The sequence below is a fragment of the Pinus tabuliformis genome, chromosome 1_2, assembly GCF_031772625.1.
Source record: "Pinus tabuliformis cultivar Carrire ecotype Pingquan chromosome 1_2, CPIR1, whole genome shotgun sequence".
Classification (NCBI taxonomy): domain Eukaryota; kingdom Viridiplantae; phylum Streptophyta; class Pinopsida; order Pinales; family Pinaceae; genus Pinus; species Pinus tabuliformis.
The window spans coordinates 190,611,275-190,617,591 of NC_142298.1; positions in this window are offsets into that span (position 1 = coordinate 190,611,275).

Below are 6,317 nucleotides of genomic sequence, written 5' to 3' on the forward strand. Positions count from 1 at the left end.
AACATCAATAGAAGCATCAACCAAAATGTAAACAATACCAAAAGATTCTATGATCATAAAAAATTCTTTAATGGATAATGCTTTTCATGCAATAACTTTGGGCATAAGGTTGCTCAATGTGTTGCTTACAAAACTATCATGACTAGAGAAGCACGAAATCAAAGGGGCGTAACAGGAATCAAGAAAAGTTCTTATCATAACTTTTCTCCTCTTGAAGACGAAATTGGATGTTCGTTTTGTAATAAATTTGGTCATGAAGAATCTGAATGCAGGAGAAAATTTTTGCCAACACTTCAAAATGAGAAAAAATCATCAAATTCCAGGGTATGGAGAAAGAAGGAATTTCAATCAGAAAGATGCGGCATAACTCTGTTTGCAGAAGGACAATAAAACCAATGGTACATTGACAGCGGATGCTCTAAACACATGAAAAGTGATAAAGAAAAACTTCATTCTTATATTGCTTTAGAAAAGGAAAATAGTGTCTCCTTTGGAAATGACACTCTAGTCATCATTAAAGGTAAAGGTTCTTTTTATTTGAAAGAAAAGGTTAAAGCTGGAAATGTCATGTATGTTGATGGTTTAAAACATAACTTGTTGAGTGTCACTCAAATCTGTGATCAAGGAAATGAAGTTGCTTTTCGATCAAACGGATGTGTGGTTCGTGAGCTTGATACATGAAAGAGCATAATCAAAGGTACAAGAACTCCAAGAAATTTGTACATGCTGAAAGGAGGACAAAAACAATGTTATCTAAGCAAAACAAAACAGATGAAAACTAGTTATGGCACAAAATATTGGGGCATCTAAGCTTTTCTCAAATAAGAAAAGCATGCAAGCTCAAGGCGGTCCATGATCTTCTAGATATCAGCATCCCAGAAAATACCATATGCAAACCATGTCAAGTCGGTAAGCAAACCAGAGTTCATTTTAGTGAAAAAAAAGGATCAACAAGTAAGCCTCTTAAACTCATCCATACTGATTTGTGTGGACCAACAAGGAAAAAGTCACCTCGTGGAGAAGAATACTTTATTTTATTCATTGATGATTTTTCTAGAATGTGTTGGATAGGTCTACTAAAGCATAAAGATGAAGCATTTGAAAAGTTTAAAGCCTTCAAAGCTTTAGTTGAAAATGAATCAGATCGAAAAATCAAATGTCTCAGATCTGATCAAGGGGGAGAATTCATATCAGATGAATTTTTTGATTTTTGTGAACAACATGGAATAAAAAGGCAGTTCTTTGTTGCCATAACTCCTCAACAAAATGGCGTAGTGGAAAGAATGAACATAATAGTTCAACAAATGGCTCGAGCTATGCTTGATGAATCTGGAACTCCTGCCACCTTCTGGGGTGAAGCTGCATTTACTGCTGTGACTATTCTCAACAAAGCTAATGTTCGGGTAAATAGTGATCAAACTCCATATGAACTTTGGTATGGTAAGCCTCCTACTGTAAAACACTATAGATTTTTTGGAAGCAAATGTTTCATGAAAAAGACTGATGAAAAACTTGGTAAATTTGAACCTAGATGAGATGAAGGAATTCTTCTTGGTTATTCATCTAGAAGTAAAGGATACAGATGTTATAACAAGAGACTTCAGAAAATTGTTTAATGCATTGATGTGGTAATTGATGAAGCATGCAGAAATCTAGAACAGATAAAGTCAACAAAGGATGATGACAACGAGGAAGCCGATGAATGCTTTCCCATAACAAATCAAAATGATATAGGGGAAGAAACCAATGAAGCATCAGAAGAAGATACAACTGACAGGGAAAAGACTCAATCCAGGTATGTTCAAAAGAATAATTTAGAATCTCAAATTCTAGGAGAAAAAGGGTCTGGAGTACAGACAAGAAGAACTCTTGCAGGAAATTCCAGTTATCTAGCATTAATATCCTCCATAGAACCACAAAATGTTAATGAAGCTAGCAAAGATGAATGTTGGGTTAAGGCAATGAATGAAGAACTTGACCAAATTGAAAAGAATGATACTTGGGAACTAGTTCCTGGACCTCTCGATAAAAATGTTATAGTAACAAAATGGATATTCAAGAATAAATTGAATGAAAATGGAGAGGTTATTAAAAACAAACCAAGACTTGTCTATAAAGGGTATGCTCAACAAGAAGGTGTAGACTTTCAAGAAACATTTGCACCTGTTGCGAGACTTGAAGCCATAAGAATGTTTCTTTCTCTTTCAAGTTTTTGGAAATTCAAAGTGTATCAAATGGATGTAAAATATGCATTTCTTAATGGAGAGTTAGAAGAAGAAGTTTATATTGAACAACCAGAAGGATTCATTCTAGGAAATGATGCAAAGCTTGTATGCAAGCTCAAAAAGGCTCTTTATGGACTGAAACAAGCTCCAAGGGCTTGGTATTATCACCTTGACAAATATCTACAACAACAAGGGTTCACAAAAGGATCTGCAGACAACAACTTATACACCAAGATTGAGAATGATAAACTACTAATTATTGTTGTTTATGTTGACGATATCATCTTTGGCAGCAATGAAGAATCTATGAGTCAGAACTTTGCTTCGGTTATGCAGTAAGAATTTGAAATGTCCTTACTTGGTGAACTTACTTATTTTCTTGGTCTATAAGTACAACAAACAAAAGATGGTATTTTTCTTTCAGAAACTAAATATCTCAAGCAGAACCTGAAGAAGTACGGAATGGAAGATTCCAAACCAGTATGTACTCCAATGGTAACAGGATGCAGTCTCAGTTATAACGATGAATCACCTACAGTGAATCAACCAACATAAAGATCTATTATTGGAAGTCTGCTCTATCTAATAGGTATCAAACCTGATATCATGCATGCAGTAGGAATTGTTGGAAGGTTCGAAGCAAATCCAAAGGAATCACATCTTCAGGATGTAAAAAGAATATTCAAATATCTTCAAGGAACTCAAGACTTTGGTCTATGGTATCCTAAAGATATAGATCTTACTCTTCATGCATATACAAATGCAGATTTGGCAGGAAATGTTGATGATCGAAAAAGCACTAGTGGAGGTGCATTCTATATGGGATCACAATTAGTATCTTGGTTTAGCAAGAAACAAAGTTCGATTGCCTTATATACAACTGAAGCGGAATATGTGGCTGTTGCATCTTGCTACACACAACCACTCTGGATGATGCAAACTTTGCAAGACATACAAATCACATGTTCTCCACCCATCTCCATTTTATGTGATAATAAAAGTGCCATCAGTATTTCGAAAAATCCAGTCATGCACTCCAAAACCAAGCACATACCCATTAAGTACCATTTCTGCGAGAACAAGTGATTGAACAAAAGGTTAAATTGGAGTATGTTCCCTCCAAAGAACAAGTTGCTGATATATTTACCAAAGTGCTTCCCAGAGACACATTTGAATATCTCAGATAAAAGATGGGAGTAGTTTCCGCATCATCTTGCTGTTAAATAGAATTTTCAGAAGAAGGTTCCTATACGCGGGTTTCATGAAGGATAGTCGCATATATATACGAGTTTTTGTCGTTGCAGGAGCATATATGTTTTTCTGATAGAAAAACAGTGGGTCAGACTCTGTCATGGGTGCTCAGTCTGATATTGATGTTTACAGTCTGCTGATATGCTTTGTTCATCGATTTTTATCTGACTGATGAAGATGCCTTGATGAATGATTTGTTGAAAATGCACAGGACGCACAGGTTTAGGGGGAGCATTAGCCTTCACAAACGTTCTGCATTGTTGGCATTATGGTTGTTGATTTCAGCTATGGTTTCAGATATTCATTGTAGCTTAGGTCATTGGTGTAATATGTCTCCTGTCATAGTCTCTTTTTTTTAGTCCTATTGGACATATGATGTAGTTTGTATCCCCACTATGCATGGGAAGGATGTAATAATTGTTATATTTCAGACATGTATAAACAATTGGTATATCCCCACTTGGTTGGGTGATTGATGTATATATGAGTCATTGGTGATAGGAAGGTCATACTCACATAGATGAGTTATAGAGTCATGTTATTCTTTTGAAATATCTCTGCAGACTCTGCATGTACTCAGGGGGAGCATGGACAACATTGTGTATCTCAAAGGGGGAGAATATCTTGGTCCGCCCTTTGCCCTAGATGTCAAAGAGGGAGAGTATTTTGGGGTTGCTTTATATCTCTAACAGGGTCAACAACTTGAAGCAATCGACACCCATATGGTTTCCATCAAGTCCAAAGGGGGAGATTGGTGGCATTATGATATAAGTGTTGTCCTCGATGGCAACTCACTCACAGGTCAGTTCAGATTTGATAAAGGGAACCTCACATTGTAACAAGTCAATTCAGAGGTAACAAGGAATTGGTATAGAAGAATAGGAAGTTGGAACAAAGTTCTGCTGATCGGAATCAAGAAGTTGAAGGAAAAGGATGTTTTCAGGTAGTTTAAGTTGTATATGCAGGTTCACTTTGTCAAATCAATGTATACACACATGTTCACAAAACAAAAAGGGCGTATACGTATGCACGCACTTTCACAAGAGGAAAAGAGTTTATGAGTTGGAAAATCAAGGAAATTCAAGATTAAAGAATACCAAGGGTCAATACCATGGTATTAGCCCACAATATTGAGCGAAGTAACGACTATTTGATCCCGTCCAAGAATACCACAAGTTCAAAATGTTGTTTTGGTCCGAGGTATTGAGAAAAGCCAAAAACTCTATAAGGAGGAGAAGATCAAAGAGCCAAGAGTGCAAGGGAAAGGGTTTCTCAGGAATACTTCTATTTGAAGTACATTTTATGTTACAGGGGCTATGATTATGATATAATCTGAAATATTGTGTGCACCTTGAATTCAATGTTGGATCAAGATCATGAGACCTGAAATTACTTATCATTGAATGATCTGATATTGTTTAGGCTAGATCTAATTGCTTACACATGTTTTATTCTTTAAATATCATGATATGGGTATGTTTGAAATTTGGAATAACAACAAAGTTGTAAGTTAATATTTGTAGATATATATGCTAGTTCGCCCTGGTGAAGGTGCGTATACATGCTGGTTCGAAGCTTCCAAGTAGCGTATACAAAACAAAATCCTGTTATTTAGAAATGACTGATCGATCTGATCAATGCTGTTGGTTTACTATTGTATGTCAATGATGTCTTCTTAGATTTGAAAGTAGATCTAAATACATAAGGAGATTGAGTCTGATTGATTGATTGATTAAGTGAGAAGGGTGATCTTTGCTACTCAATGTCTAGATCTCTATAATTTGACAGTAGATGTTCAGGATATTACTGGTTGGTACAGATTTGATTCATAAGTTTTATGTTTCATTAGTTTTGCAGGTATACACAGGTTTGGTTAAAGGAAGTAGCATATACACATAGGTTCGGTTCATTAAAGTACCGTATGCATTATGATGTATGATTCTTAAAGTTACAGCTGGTTCTGAATGATGACATAGGTTTTTGGGTTCATCACAGTGTTCGGGTGACAATGATCTGATTGTTCAGATTGACTGATTGTTGGTTGATGAAGTTATTATTATAGAGTTTTAGTTTCAAAGTTTTTGATGGGTCCAATGTGAAAATTTGATGAAACAAGGCCTTCATATTGTGTTGTTGTGTACCAGGAGCATCCAGTCTGAAAATTTATGAAATGTAGTCCCTGGAGGAAGAGAGAAGGTTGTAGCCTTCTGTAGGCCGGCGCCTACGTACTAGTAAACACATAGGCTAGTACAAGAGCTAGGGGGTTGTAGCTCCCTTCCAGTAGAAGCTAGAGAATGAGAGAAGGTTGTAGCTTTCTACAAGTGGGTGCTTGCGTACTGGTATGAGTCTGCACCAGTACAAGATTGTAAACATCTTTTCTTTATATTAAAAAGAAGACAAAGACAACAACAACAGGTGTTTTTTCCTCCCGCATTGGGTTTCCACCTTAAATCTTGGTGTTCATGTGTGTTGCTTATGTGTGATGGTTTATTATGTTATTAGTAATTACTGCACATAGTTACTATATAATAAAGTACTGATGCATTGATTAAAGATCAACAAATGATGAATTAACTAAATCATAAGTTCTCTAGTTATACGCTGGTTTCTTTAATCACAGTTGCGTGCACACACAAGTTCATTTCACTGAAGTAGCGTATATAAATATGATTGGGAAATGAAATATTGTTGAATTATAAATATTGATTCACCCCCACCTCTTAGTATTGTTTCCTACACTGATTTGGTATAGGAGGAAATAAGGAGGAATACTAGAGATGGGACTTCATCCAAGGGCAAGGATGAATAAAATTTGCATTGGTTGGAAAGGGAAAGAAAGGA